The sequence below is a fragment of the Lichenostomus cassidix genome, chromosome 17 (genome assembly GCF_008360975.1).
Source record: "Lichenostomus cassidix isolate B80296 chromosome 17, HeHo_3.0, whole genome shotgun sequence".
Lineage (NCBI taxonomy): Eukaryota > Metazoa > Chordata > Aves > Passeriformes > Meliphagidae > Lichenostomus > Lichenostomus cassidix.
This window is the reverse complement of record NC_139497.1, coordinates 1,880,965-1,896,265: the sequence shown is the minus strand read 5'-3', so window position 1 is coordinate 1,896,265 and position 15,301 is coordinate 1,880,965. Positions and strand designations below refer to the sequence as shown.

The 15,301-nt window shown below is 46.0% G+C and overlaps 1 protein-coding gene across 6 annotated transcripts in view; it reads left to right on the top strand.

The window, feature by feature from the left end:
* The window catches only part of DAB2IP (DAB2 interacting protein), a 157,284-nt gene that overhangs the window by 29,210 nt on the left and 112,773 nt on the right, over window positions 1–15,301 (top strand). Inside the window, exon 1 of one of the 6 annotated variants that reach the window (XM_085076770.1) lies at window positions 200–271. The exons of 3 other annotated variants lie outside the window; for them this stretch is intronic. The gene's annotated coding sequence lies outside the window, so the exon portion shown is untranslated. Of the gene's footprint in view, window positions 1–199; window positions 272–319; window positions 340–11,745; window positions 12,043–15,301 lie in introns of those variants that run through there. 2 more of the 6 variants (XM_085076763.1, XM_085076761.1) reach the window with 2 other exon arrangements.

The window sequence follows — 15,301 nt, the reverse complement described above, 5'->3', positions numbered from 1 at the left end:
TGTCAAGTGAAGAGTTCCTCTTCCCCCCTCTCCCTTTCCACTCCAAAGAACCACCCTCCAGTTCATTAAAACGCTGGGACTATTTTGCTCCTGTGCCAGAGGGGAGAGTGAACCTGTGCCTGCATGTGTGTGTGTGTAAAATAGATCCAAAAAATGTCCATGAACAGCAGGAAAAGTTCTGGGAGACCGTCCTACTACTACCGACTGCTCCGGAGGTCACGACTTCAGAGACAGCGAAGCAGATCCCGCAGCCGGAACAGGCTTAGCAGGGGTAATTGCAACCACAGTTCTCTTTAATTGCCGCGCACAGCTCGCTGCTCTGCCGCTCCAGGTAGCTCGGTAGGTAGGTGAGGATGAGCCGGGCGAGGATGGGCAGTGAGCCCGGGAGCGGGTCGGGCTCTGGAGAGGTCAGTGTGCGAGGGACAGGGTTTGCTGCAGAGCCGAGCTGGGGCAGGCGTGCCTGCTCTAACACCGTGCAGGGTCACTAACCCCTTTCCAACTAACCACGGATCAGTTTTTCAATTTGTGTAATTAAGCTAACTACTTTTTCGAGATGTTTGGAGGCCTAATTGATGCTTAGAGCTCTGAAAAGCCATGCTTAGGAGATGGTGTCTCTCTGCAGAGATGTCTTGCTGGAATTTCTTGTTCTTCATGGGCTGAGTGTCACCAGGGGCTTGAGATGACAAAGCTGAGAACAGTTTAGGGGTAGGATTTTCCAAAGAGCCTAAAGATTGTGTTCCCAAGGCATTGCAGAAACCTGTGAGACTTGAAGCCCCAAATCTCTTTGCACTTTTAAAAATCCTGCTCTAAAAGGGCCTATTTGTCCTCATCAGCAGGAGGGAGGTCCACAGAGGGATGTTTCTGTAGGGCACACTCACTCAGTCAGCCCATTCCTTCTCCTGGAGGCAGCTACTGACCCAGTTGCATTTTTAAAATAAGCCATTCTGCCTTTCTTTTCTAGTGTGAAATAACTGTTTATTGGTTCTTTTGCCTGTCGTTAAAGCAGCCAAAAGTGGGAGTCTGTGAGTGTTTTCCTACTGAATCTTTTCAGAAAGGAGGGGAGAGGGTTGTGTTTGCCCTCCAGTCTGGCAATCCTGGTATATTTATCATGTTGTGAGCTTAATCAAAGCCATTAACTGAAAATAAGGCCTTTTTTCTTGTTATTGTGTGAATAAAAAGCACAACTGCAACATTGCATCAGGTGTCTGCGCAAATCCAGGCTTGGACTTGTCTCACTGCAGTTAATTCTGATTTATGAAGTGGATTTTAAACTCAACTCTAGCACTGCAAGATTTAGCTCAGTGCGATGTCCTCTTTCCTCTTTTCCTGGCACTCAGGACATTTCTAAGGATTTTGAATCATAGCTGAGAAAACAATAGGAAGCTAAATCAGTCCCTGAGCTTCAGATTTTCCTTTAAGCAGACAGTGGTTTTCTTTGCATGATTTTTTTTGTTGTTTTGCCTGTCAGGGAGGAGTGTTTGTAAATTCCCAAGCATGTCCCAGTTCCCTTTCTCTCTTTTTTTTGTGTGCTGTGCAAAACCAAAATATTTTACTGTCATTTCAGTTACTGTGACAAACTAAATGTGTTTAGTTTTGTTTAGGTAACCCAATGTGAACTTAATGGCATAATTTGTCAGGAACACAAGGAATATATAGGCACATTTGATGGAAATGGGAATCAGCCCGAAAGTTTGTAAGAAATTGGATTTGAACCAGCTGAAGTCTTACTGCTATTGATCTCTCCTGGAGTATTTTGTGTTTGTCTCTGGGATTCCTGCCTCTCAGCACTAGCTAAGCTCCTCTTATTTCTAGATCTGCAAGGGATTTGCAAAGCTGGATGAGAATTTTCTCTGTATGTTTGATACATTTTGGTTGTGCCGTGCTGGTGTCACACAGCAGGTCCCTGGGGAGCTTGGTCCAGGCTGGACTCACTGTCATCTGGGCAGGGTGATGGCAGTGCTGGAATAATGCAACAGGAATACTTTCCTTGGCAGTTTTGTTCCCGCTGGCAGATTGATGAACAGGAGGCTGTAGGGGTCTGGGAGCTGTGGGAAATGCAGAAATCAGAATGTGGTTCTAGATTTTGGGGGCTGATGTAATGTTCAAACCCTACAAGTCTGGATGAAGGAAGGAGCTGAGGGTTCCCTCCTCAAAGGCTGATCTGAAGTGGAATTGCTGTCTCTGGCTGGGATACTCAGAGATCAGGAATCCTTAGGTTGCCATAAATTCAGACATATTGGAGTTACTTCACAGGAATTGGCAATGTCTGGTTTGCCACATGTGTGTTTCCCAGACATCCTCTTGGCAGTTTTTGCACTCTGCAGTCTCTGGACCCTTTGCCAGGATCCCCACGGGGCCTAGGTGAGCCTGTGGTTCTGCTGGAGGAGCAGTGCTACCTGGAAGTTGATCTTTTCCAGGGGATGTCACTTCAGCAGAAGCTCAGCGTGCTTTTGGACAGGGAGCCTGCTGAGGGTCAGGCAGTCATTACACATTTACCAGGGAGGAGGAGATCTCTGCTGGCACGGGATCCCTGTCCCCATGTGGGACCATTCCCTGTGCTCCATCCATGCTGGATGATGGAGCTGAGGCTGGAGCACCCAGGAGACTGAGGAGCTGTGTCAGAGCCCCTCTTCTGCCCCCTCTGCTTTATAGCCAGCAGGCTCTGAACTGGAGCTGTGCTTAAAACATGGATTTATGTACTGCCACATCCCACTCTCCCCCCAGTGGCAATGCCACCCTCCCACACCTGCCCTTCTGACACTGCTGCTGCCAGCCCTTGGTAGGGATGGAGGGACAGGACAGCAGGAAAGTCAGGCTGGGGTTACAGCTTGCACAGCTCTGTGAGGGCTGAGAGCCAGATTGGGAAATGGATTTTGCTTCCTGAGGTACAGAGAGAGCCTCTCCCTCAGCAAAGTGCTGCTGTGGTGCTTTTAGCTGGGCAAAGGGAGCAGAGTTGGCATTTTCTGTGCGAGGATCTAAGGGAAGGAGGGGAGAGCTTTGTGTTGGGACTCCAGATGGAGCCAATCTGCTGCAGTGTGTGGAAAAATGTCCAGGACTTTGAGCTGTTGGCAGTGACAGCAGCTTGTTCAATGGTTCATGTGATGGCATCCTCTGTTCTGGAGCTCTCTGGTCAGCCCTGGTGCCTTTAACACATTCATCACATTTCAGTGTGTTTGTCACTCTGTCCCTTTGGGAGGCCAGGCTGGAATATCTGAACAGTGAACCTGGTGGGGAGGGCAGATCTGAGCAGGGGGGAAGGCTGCTCTGCCTCCAGCATGTTTAAACCAGTGCTGTTTGAGAGTGGATGCAGCAGACAGGCTTCACTGCACTGTTAATCTCTGCTGGAATGAGGAAAGTGTCGGAAACCCCCGGCTCTGCTCTCCACAGAGAGTCAGGATATGCTGCAGGTAAACATTAGTTAGATAAAAAAAACTACCTGCAGAACCCCTGGACCATCTGTTCAGCTCGGAGATGTGTGGGACTGTGGGAGGAATCGTGGCAGTAATTACAATTATTCCCAGGTGAGCCATCTAATGTAGTGGAAGGTACTTGGGAGGCAGAGAGAGGAGAAGGGAAATCTTCAGTGACAGCAGCACCTGCTGTGGCTGCACTTGGTTCATGGCTTTCTTCAGGGTCTCTGCTTCTCCTGACTCATGGACACAGTGAAGGAATAGGGATCAGTGGGAAGTGTTCTGAAAATTCCCTCTGCTGATAGAAACCCTTCATAGGTGCTCCCTTCACAGTCCCATCTCTGAGCCAAATGCAGTTTTGGCTTCAGGGCTTTCTTGTGTAAAACTCTGCAGGCAATCAGTTGTCATCAAAGCCCAGAGAATTTGAGAACATTTGAGTTCCTGATCTTGAAGGTTTAGTGTTCCTGATAGCTCTGCCTCTGTCAGCCTCAGACATAAATGTCTTGCTCTGAGTTCTGTTTATCACAGATGGTTTTCAAGGTGTTCTCTGAAAAGGATTTTTATTAAACAGGCTTTCTTCTTCCTTTCCTTTGATGGTTGCTGTGAAGAGCAAAGTGACTGATCTTCAGCAAAGCCCAGAATTTCAGTGCACCAAACACTGAGCTGGGAGGCCAAGGTCAGGCTGGGTTTTTTTCTCAGCACAGGCTATTCAGATGCACATCTGTTGAAAACAGCTGGAATTTAGTCTTTTTCTCTCTGTTTGATGAAATCAAAACCTTTTAAGTGATAAATGAGAGATCAGCTTTTACCCAAATAATCAATACCTTGGAGGTTCAGGCACTCGCTTGGGACAAGGTAAGCAGCGACTGGAAAATTGTCCCAGCACGTCCCAGAGTGACATAACAACTAAGGAGGTTTTATTATATTTAAAGCCAACTGAAATTGCACTCACCTCTCACTAATCCTTCCTAGCTGAAAATCTGTTCTGCAGCACGTTAAGAAAAACTGATATTGGACAAGGAATGCCACATGGAATTTCTCCCTTTCCACCTCTGCAGGACTTTGTTTTTCATGTAAGGGCTGGGAGCAGGCAAGTGAGGAGCCCAGTAATAAATATTAGCAATAGGCTTGGTTTTTTTTTTTTTTTTTTCCAAGGGTGGTGTCTTTTAAATGTCAGGAAAAGGAGACCTTCCTGCTTTGCACTTTTTAATGATCATTGCTTTGTTTTTCAAGTCTCTTTTGTGGCATTTTCTATTTCACCACAGAAGTCTTGCAGTTTTTCATTGAAATTTTAACAGCATGGCTGACAGATGCCCATAGAAAAGATATGCAAAATGTTTTAAGCTGTGCTGTTTATAGGAAATATTCACTGGCAGCTGTGCTATTTTTAGCACCAGTGCTCCAGCTGAGACTTTGCTGTGTTTGTTCAATGCTTCATTGTCTAGTAAAAATCGAGACTAAATTTAATGACTTGGGAAGTGGTGCATGATGGAGGAGTTCTGGAATTGTTTTGATATTAAACACTGCTTAAATCTCAGAATCCCTTTAATAAGCAAAAATTCAGAGTGAATTTATTGGAGGCAAATTAATTGGACTGACTCTTCAGCAGGAACGAGGTGGCAGCAGTACCTCGACTCCTTGTGCTCCAACAGCAAACACTGACCTGCACCACCTCCTCCAGACATGTCAGAAATGCAGCAACATCCACACTTAGGGAGTGTTTCCTGTGAAAAATTCCTATGAGATCAAAAATGAATCAAGTTTTCAAACTTCCCCTGGGAAGCACCAGTGGGAATCTCTGAGGAGCACTGTCACTCTTTGCTCATCTTTTCCTTTATCTCTGTTTCCAGCCCTCTCCTTCTGGTATTACCTTCATTTTCCCCTGATGGTGTTCCTAAGAGGGGCTGACTGCTCTGAAAGGAAATAAGTAGCAGATTTGCTCTCGAGTAATGCTGAATGAGTTTTTATCTACAAGCCATAGGTAATAAATGAGAATGAGGTTAAAAACCCTGGTCTGAGTCCAGACTAGAATTGCTTCCAAAAACATGCTTAGAGGGGTTTCAGCAGACTTTTCATGATCACTCATGTATTAGAGTAAGTTTGTCTCCTTACAGCTGTGGCAGTCCAAACAATTTAGACACAGAGCTGCCTTTTAAAGCTTTTAAACCTGTATTTCCCTTGAAGGTCTTCTAGTGTGCCACTAATCCCCTAAGTTATTGCACTGAAGGCACTCTCTAATCCTTTAATTCACTCTGCTCTCAATCGAGATGGGAACGAGCTGGGTCAGGGAATGTTCTCATTTGGGCTTTATCAGTTTTGCTTTTTCCAGCTCAGACACTACTGAGGGTAGTTTGCTTTCCTTTTCAACACTCCAGAGAATATTTTGGAGTTAGATGCTAGTTGTTTGTATGTTTGGGTATATGCTTATTAAAAAAGGTGCACAAGCCACAGAACTTCCCTTTTCATGTCACTGGTTTGTGCAGCCTCGGGGTCAGGCTTTTACACTGAGCTTCCTCAGGCCCCTTGGGGAATCAGAGAACATAAAAATGGGTGACTTTTTGAGAACTGTGAATCCATTCCCCATTGAGAGCTGGTGAGGGTCAAGGAGCAGTGTCAACCACAGGTAATTTCTGGAAGCCTTTTTCCCCCAGATCTGCACGAGAGAGAGATTCTGACTAATGTTTCTTTGGTGCTGAAAGTAAAGCTTTGAGGTGACAAGCATTGCCAGACAAGTCTTGTGGTTTTATTAATAAGCAGAAACTCCAAAAGACTGGTTAGAGCAACACATGGCCTGAATTTGGAAGGTGTATCCTGTCCATTGCTTTTTTCCCTGCATGAGGGGCAGGTTTTTATTGTAGGTCTGGTTTGGAGAGCTAGGCTGGGACCACAATTGACTCCCAGAGGCTCATTAGGAATCCCAGCCTCTCACATTGCTCCAGAAGTTCATCTTAAGTTGAGCATTGAAGCATTCAATTGGAGGAAAAACATGCCCTGCAATTGTATAGACTTGGAGAGCACTGACAGGAATAAAGACGACCAAAGTTTTGCTTCATTAACATTTGCTCTGAAAGAGGAATCCTCAGATGCTGAGCACTTAATGTTTCCTATTGAAGAAACCAATTTATGTGAAGTGCAAGTTTCTTTTGTACCTTATGTGCTCATATTTTTGATTTCTTACAGCACTTCTGCATCAGTGAATTTCTTTTAGAGTCAGAGATCAAGCCTGAGCTTGTTCTGAAGTACCCAAATGTGGTAATAGGTGGACTGGTGTAAAATTTGGCATCTGGAGTTAAATTACAGGATGCTTCTTAAGCTTCTTGGTTTCTATAGGAACAAGTAATAGTCATCCTTCATGATTAAGCAGTGTCCATGGTAACCAAACGAGCAAGTTTTAAATGAAAGATATTTTCCCTTTACATTTTTAGCAGTCAAAGGTTACCAATTATTACCTTTATACCCTCAGACGAGAACACGTTTTGATGGGGCTGGTGTGTTTGAAGTGAGAACATTTGGTGCTCATTTACATAACTTTGCTTCTAGGATCAGCTGAAATTTGGGTGAACACCAAAGTAAAATTTCAGAGAGCGGGGTGGGGTGCATTAAGCTCCCCAGAAGGGTGAAGGTTGGCCCCTAAATTGCTGAGTTGTTCTGCAGGGTTTTGGCATTGCTGTTCAAGTGCCCATTTGCTCCTCAGAGTGACTGCAGGGCAGTAGTGGGGGGAGGAATTCCAACACAGATTTGGCATGGTTTGTTAGGATGGAAAATGCAAATGTCAGTGTTGGTGTAGGTACGAACATCCTCCTGCTCCCTCCCTTTTCAAAAATAGGTTGGGAAGTGAAAACATGCCTGGCTTTTAATGTTTCTTGTCTCTCCTTGGCACTGGTGTTGTTTGCTTCAAAACTGCAGGGTGAGTGTGTGCAGCTGCCACCTGCGAGTGTTTGCAGAGCAGGTTTGTGGGAGAGGAGCAGAAATACCCACCCACCCCCAGAGGAAATAAAAGGATCAGTCACAATAAATTAGGATTTACATTCCACAATTTCTAATAGCGAAACAATTGCTAAGAGAGTCTGAGCAGCCAGAGGAGAGATGGATGGGGAACAGTCGTGAGGAGGGATGGATTCCCAGCAGTGTTTTGGGCACAGGGGTGCATTGCCCAGGTGTGCAGAGCTGCTGTACCTGACACACCTGCCTGTGCACACACAGCAAAGGCACAACATCTGAGCAAAAATAATGCTCAGTTTATAAGCATTATCTTCTATTAATGCATACTAATATGAGGGAGACTTGTTTCTTTTTATAGGGGAACTCTTAGGCTTCCTGCATAGACATTTGGAAAACCAGAAAAGCCCCCTCCTCAGCCATCCCTATCCCTAATCCTAACCCTCTGGAACTGGAGGAAGAACAGTTCCAGACTTTGCTGTCACTGCTGCTCTGAGTTGCTTCCTCGTGACAGATTCTATATTTTGGTGGGTACCTACCAAAAATCACTGCCATCCAGTCACTTCAAATCCAGTACTTTTCTGTGTTTCCAATGAAACTGTATCCTAAATAGCCAGTGTTAAATCCCAGCCTTCTGCTTTCCTGAGCAGGGTTAAAGTTCCTTGGCTGTTAAGGCAATCTGAGGTGGGTGAGTTGGCTCTGGGCATTGAGACTCTATCAGGCTGCTGTAAGAGCCACATGTACCATGTGAAATTCAAATCTTAATGTTTGGTCTATTATGCAGATGGATGTGAACAGGGATACGTGTGTGACCCCATTTATCTCTCTAATGAAGTGCCATCAATAGAACATCTGTTTCTTTGCTGTAGAAGATGAAACCTCTGATGAATCATGCTTATAAATTAAGTATTTATTTATTTAATTTGTGATATACCAGTACAGACCTGTTCAGCAGCCACCATGCATGGCTGGAAGAATGTCCTGGGAATTAAAGTGTGTGAAGTTTTTAATTTATCCTGAGGGTGTTTACATGTAAAGTGAGCTGTTCTGGCCTGGCTGGGAGCTCAGCTGTGGTCAGTTTTGGGGAAAACCCCAAAGCAGCCCTTGCTGCAGGGGACAGACGTGAGCCTTGTCCTGGGTGGTGTGTCCAGGTGACACTGCAGCTGATAGGGGACAGGAACTGCAGGTATGGAAGTTTCTCCTTGCCCTCAGATTGCCTCTGTGGATAAAGTGCTGCAAGAAAGAGCGTGGTGACAGAGCAGAATCTTTGCAGGAAGGTTCAGCATGATGGATGAGCCTAATTTAAATCTCCCCAGAGCTGACTCCTTGTTCCCCACACTCCGTGTTGCTTGTCTTTATCATCACATGGGAGGAAGCTGATGTTCCACTTCACTTTATCATCCTTTCCACTTTAACCAGGGTATTGGCAGTCGCCACAATCTGGCCCCCAACCAGGATAGAATTTCAGCTTTTTCTGATGTATTTTTTAAGTCTGAGCTTGATTTCAGTTTCACCCTGGAGAAAAGGCTCCTAATGATATGCCGTTAGCAGAGGAGGAATTTGTTCTGTGGATATCATACCAGCGAAAGATAAATATCATACATATTTTATTGCAGAGACTAATAAAGAAAGAATAAAAATACCAAATATATATACATATCTAGCTAAAAAATACCAGACAGTAAAATGGAGTTTGTACAACAGGCTGCTCAGTCAGCATGATTTGCTGTTTATCTTTAGAAAGGGAGGGTCATTTCTACATGCCTTATGTTCTCTCCCTGGCACAGGTCTGGGACCTGCAGCTGTGCCTTTTGCCCATGGATCTGATCTGGTCTCCTGCAGGTCTGTAGCACTGAGAAGTTGCTGTGTGTATTTTCAGACTCCTCATGGTGAGAATTACCTCAGCTTTCCTCTCCCATTAGTGCTATCCTCTTCTTTCCCTTTTGCCCTCGGAGAGTAATTTTGCTTTGACAAATACATTTATCTGTCTGCTCAGGTAAGGAATGTATTCCCCCTGGGTTTCTGGGGGCAGGACTTGCCCCGGGTGTCTGTCAGTGCCCGGGCAGGGGGAGCTGAGTGCCTGGCTGTGCTGGGATGGCACCACAGCAGGGAAAGAGCAGGGAAAGTGCCCTTAACTCCACTGCCCATCGAGTGACCCAGCAGCTAAACCACAGCTGGAGAATTCCCGGCGCAGCTGGGTCGGGGCTGGGAGTGCTTGGCCAGCCAAGGGCCTCCAGCTCCATCTAGTGAGGCGCTGCGATTGCGGCTGTCACATCCCGCTGCTGGGAGGGCACAGCCACCTCAGCCCAGCTTTGGGGGATGCAAATCCCCCCGAGCTTGCCAGGGGAGAAGGGGCTGCAGCACCAGGCAGCCAGAGCCTGCAGAAAGACATGAGAAGAGTCCTTGCTGCTTGCACACATCGAAAAGCCGCTGGGAAAAGAGTTCTCTTCTTGGGTAATGCTAGAGAAAACAGGGGAATAGATACATATCAAGTACTCAGAAAAATAGCAGAGCTTTTTTCAGTACTAGATTCAAGAGCCATTAATAGCACTGGCTCTGGAGCAGGATGAGGAATATTAAATACATGATATCCAGGAACCTGGCACAGAGATGAGGGGAGATCCATTAAAGTGCACAGCATGCCGTGGCAAAGGTCAGTGTCACTCCAAATCATTATTTAACAAAGGAAAAGCTCTGCTTTCGGGAGTTCTTAGTCCCACTTTGAGAGAAGGTGGTCATGAATTTTAGCTGAGGGAACCAGTGTGGTCTGATGGTTTTGGGATTTGTTTTCTGTATTCCTGTCACTTCTAACAAGGCTCTTCAGTTCACACAACTGTCCCAGCCACCGTTCAGGGAGCTGCAGGGGATTTTGTGGCTCTAAGTGGTGCTTCAGGTGCCTTTTGATGCTTTTAGGCAGGGGCACAGTTGAGCCAGAGACACACTGGATATGATGCTTTGTAATGCTGAAATCACCTGTGGGGAAAACAGAGGTACTGGTAAGAAGCTGGTTCCGACTGGTGTCACTGTGGGGAGCATTAGCTATAGGCGTAGGATCAGCTGTTTAATTCTAAATATTTTGTGCCACAGTGTAGCCCAGAAGGCAAGTAATGAACCCAATTTATTTTTTTGTTCTGTATGTAAACAGTTAGATAAGGGAGAGGGATTTTTACAAGCTGTAGTTCTGTAAACAGTGTCCTTAATTGTCTGGAAGGGTCATGAGAGCATGAGAAAATGTGAAACTATTTCTGCTTGGAGCATGAAATGAGTGGGGAGTAAATCAGTGATTCTGATGTGGAAGAGTTGTAGGTACAGCCAGGGGAATTGCTGGGCTTTATGGAAGTTTATGAATGTTTAAGCCAGAGATTCTAAGATGCAAAAAGAAATAATTTTATTCTAACATAAGAAGTGGGGGTGACACAACTTCCCTTAGCCTGAAGAACAACCCTCTCTGTGTTCATGGACTTTGCTTTCTCATGAGTCTGCTTGTTCAGAGAGCACCAGTAGCTGCCCTAGACATCTGCTTCATGACCATTTTCATTTCTAAGTCTGTTTTACTGCCTAATAAAGGTTTGACTTTTAATTAATTTTGTATGGCACAATGGTTATAATATTGCTGTGAGGGATCCACTGGAATTCGCTGTGGCTCAGCAGGGCTTTGGGTGATGTATTCCAGTAAATACTTTTGCAGGTAACTGAACCACGAAGGTGGCCCTGCAGCTGTGTTCCTGAGCCAGCTGATGGGAGCAGGAAGGGCTTTTGTAAACTCTCACAGCTTCTTTGACCACTGGAAATGAGATATTTTGGCATCTCTGCTTCCCACTCAAAGTTCTTCACGCCTTGTGAAGGGAAAAGTTGGCTCAGCTCCGTGTTTATTATTTTCTGTTGCTGTCTATTCTGCTTTTTAAAAGTGTCTCTATTCCCGTATAAATCCCCATTTGGATTCAGACTAAAGATCCATCTTTTCTCCTGAGCTCCTGTGGCCACCCAAAGCTGTCTGAAATGTAGATTTTTCTGCAGCATCTCCTGAGATCTGGAATCACACAGACACTACAGATACCTGTTCTCCAGGGATTGTTCTTCATTCGTAAATGCTACCGTGAGCCACGTTAAATCACTGTCACTGTGCCTCCTCCTCTCCTCTCCTGGGTTTGCAATAAGGACTTATTAGATAATGCAGAAATTAGAGGAATAACACCTAAATTCATTAAGCAATAAAATTAATTCACGGCCTGTAATTGTATGAGCAGGAGACCGGTAATTCCTGTTCCTCCTGGTTTCACAGAAACTCCACCCTGGCAGCGCTGGGGCACCAGCCATGTCGGGCAGTGCCCGGCGGGGCAGGACAGGGAGGAGCTCAGCTCCACCGGCGGATCGGTGCTGGGCTCGGAGCAGCCTGACCTCTCCCGGGCTGCCTGCGGGACCTCTCCCACCAGCCCTAGTTTCCTGCGTTACCTCCAGACCATCTAGTGAAGTTTTACTGTGCTCCAGAGTCTCCTTTCCGTAGGCACGTCCCGGCGCCGGAGCAGGACCTGCCCTCCTGCCGTGTCTCCCGGTGCTGCTGCCTGCTCTGGCATTCCAGTCATACTTCTCTTTCTTGCTGCCTCTGATGAAGTCATCACCTCTCCTTCTCTCATTCCTGGCTCGTTCCGAGTGCCATGGCATGTGCGCTGCTCACAAGCACGGCTTCCTTGTGGTGAGTTCAGGGAGATGATTTCTCCTCGCCGACTTCTCTCCCAGCACTCAGGTTGGACCTCCCTTTCTTGTCTGGAGCTGGAGATTCTTATCAGGAAATCAACTTGCTGGGAAGTGCCTGCTTGTTGTTATTCCTTCCAGCCGCCTCTCTTTGCCTTTGTTCACGCTGTCTGTCCCACTGGCTGATCCCTGGAATTGTGTGAGAGGGGGGGAGCGTGAAGAGAGATGAACAAACAGAAGGAGTTAATGTATTTTATTCTCCATAATGAGAGCATAATCCTGATGATCTCTTGGACTAGTTGGGATTCACAGGAGCGGGTAATGCAAATGTCAGAACACCTCACTTGCTAAGTGAAAAGTAAACAGTAGTAATAGTTGTTTGTGTGTTTGTTACACATAACAACCTGCTTGGAGCAGTGTCTGAGAAGCTGAAGCAAAGAAGGCAGTGATGTTGGGTGCGTTAAACAAGAGTTTGGGTGCCAGGAGCTCCTCACAGCCTGTTCTGGTGCTGCCCTGGAGCCTTGGGGGAATTGCTGTCCTGCTCCAGTAACGATTCCACAGCATGAAAAACAGACATGGAAGAGTGGAGTGAGGATTAATTATTCTGTCAGTTCCAGTGCCTTGAATTAGTTAACAAACCAAATGTGTTTATTGCTGTCCAGAAACAGTTTCAGAAATACTCATAAATCCGAGGTCCTAAATGAATGTGCAGTGTTTGCCATGCTGTGTGTCCTCTTGGCAGTGGGATGTGTTCAACTTAAAGACCTCCTGGTGCCTTACAGAGCCAACAGTGTGTTGGCCCAGCTGCGTGGGATAACCTGGGAGAGCTTTCAGGGGCTTAAAAATTTCAAGGAAGTTTCTCTTTGAAGATCTTACTCTGCACAGGGGGATACCCAAAACATTGCAGCTTTCTGTAAATACTTGGAAAAGCAGGAAGCCGTGTTGTTTGTTTCTCTCTCTCCTGTGTTGTATAACCTGCATGAGCCCTGTTTAAACAGCATGTGCTGTTTAGAGGTGACACAGAACTGCCACCAAGTCTGTCCAGCCAGAGAAGGAAGTTCACGAGAGGTTGGGAAGAAAAGGCTGAAATCAGGTCTCTTGTGGCTTTGCCTGTTTTGTGCACAAGTGGGCAAATTTGTCAGCAATCACAGAAAATAAGGCTGGAAAGGATTTCAGGAGGTGTCTGGTATCCATCTGCCCCAGGAGAGGGGAGGGAAGGAAGCCCATTGTCCCTGAACCTCATCTGGCAGGGAGAGCTCTCCCTCTCCAGACCATCAATCCCAGTAACTGTCCATGGCAAGAAAGGACTGTTTCCAGTGCCTAAGCAAAATATCTTCTGCTGCAAATTAAGACATTTTCAGCCTCTAGTGACTGTGGAGAGTTTTTATTATTGGCTTACATTGGCTTACATGGCTCTGGGCTTGCAGTGGCAGCGTGGCTGATGCCAGGCCCTGGGCAGAGTGACCCAGCCTGAGCTGGTGCCTCCAGCCCTGAAGAAGTAAAAAGGGCACTTAAACCTTTCTGTATTCATACTGCTCACCATGCAAGGCTGTTCTGTACATTCCTGGAGTTACTAATTTACCTGTAAGCTATTTTTATTAACCTTTAAAACAAACAGCTCCCCCCACATCCCCCCCAACACCCACACCCAACCCTCCTTCTGGTTATTTCTGGTTTCTTACAGAGGGTTTTGTAACTTGTCTCTCCTGCAGTGAAACCCACAGTGCTTAAACAAAGCTAAGATGGAGATTTGACTACAAACATTTTAAGAACCATAAGTTTAATAATTATAGCAGGGTTTAGGTCCTAAGCCAGCTCTGTGTTTTGGTCTGGATCAAACCAATGTATTTGCTGGCTCTGCTTGGGGTGTATTTTAAGGGTGAAGTGAGAAGCTAAGTCGGGGGGCTGTTACCCCCATACAGGTGCTTTGCAGTGTTTGGGGCTGGGGGAGCACATGGGGAAAGTAATTTCTTGTAGCTGCCTTTCACATAATCCCATCGTTCCTGTTTTTCATCCAGGTGTGTGAGAAATGCTTTAAACAATGTTGATTTTTCCGGTCATTAAGAAAATGCAAAGCAGCTTCTTCAGTTGTCATCTCGAGCTCACTTTCAAACTGCTGTAATCAAGTTGTTTCTTTATGACAGTCCAAAACCCAAAGAAGGCTCAAAGGAATGGGGTGGGAGCCTGAATCTTCTGAGAGGAGATGACACCAAAGGATTTTACTGCTTGAGATTCAAAGTGCAGCTTTCTGCAGAGAAAGTGCCCCAGACATTTGAAGGCTGATCTGGGAGCTGGGAAGGCAGTGAGCTGCTGCTTTGGGCTGGCTGAGTTTCACACAGGTTACATGGCAACCAGGGAAGATGTCACTGAGCCAGCACCTCACCCAGTCCATGGCTGGAATCTCAGTCTGTTCTTTTGGGATAGTTTAAGACACATCCACACAGGAATTTTTGGGTGGAATTGCTGGTGTTTGTTGTTTCTTACAGATCTCAGGTGATAGCAGGCTTTGGCAAGGGCAGAACCTTGCTGAGGATACAACCTCCATGGAAATGCTTGGCTGAGGAGGACTCTAGAATGGTTTGGGGAAGGGAGGCTTGTTACAAGGTCTGAGCATCACTGAATGGCAGCTTAGAAATAAATCTATTTTTCTGAGTTCCATGGTGTTTTCAAGGAGGGTTTGTGAACTGAGGAAATGCCACCTTACAGTGCTGCAGGTGACCTGTCCTAACATCTTTCTAGATCTCCTCAGTGTTGAGTATGTTTGTTAATTTTGCCTTTTCAGCCCACTCCCTTCCTCGCTGATGGGGAAGGAGGTAAGTATTCCTATCCTCATTCTATACTTTAGCAAAAGCAAGATTTAATGATTTTTTCCTGGTTCCAAAGCAAATTGCTAGAGGAATTAGAGAGGTAACTTAAGCATCCTGTGCCTCTAACCCCATTAGCAGTTTCCCTGAGGAGGATCAAATCTACGAGTGCACAGATCTGTATTTTGCATATAATTCTCACTCATCTCAATACGGTTTCTGTTTACTCATCTGCAGACTGGAAATAATGATAATGCCAACCTGTCAGGCATTATCTGAAGCTTACAGTTGTATAAAAAATGCTAATTGTTGAAGGTGAAAGTCTTGCTGATGGAATGTTGTTCCAGGCAGCTCGGGGAAATGCGAGCGGAATCCATGGGGTCACCGTGTTGGCTTGTTTGCAGGGACATCTTGGAGGAAGATGTCACATTTTGCACAGCCTGCTGGTGTTGCTGG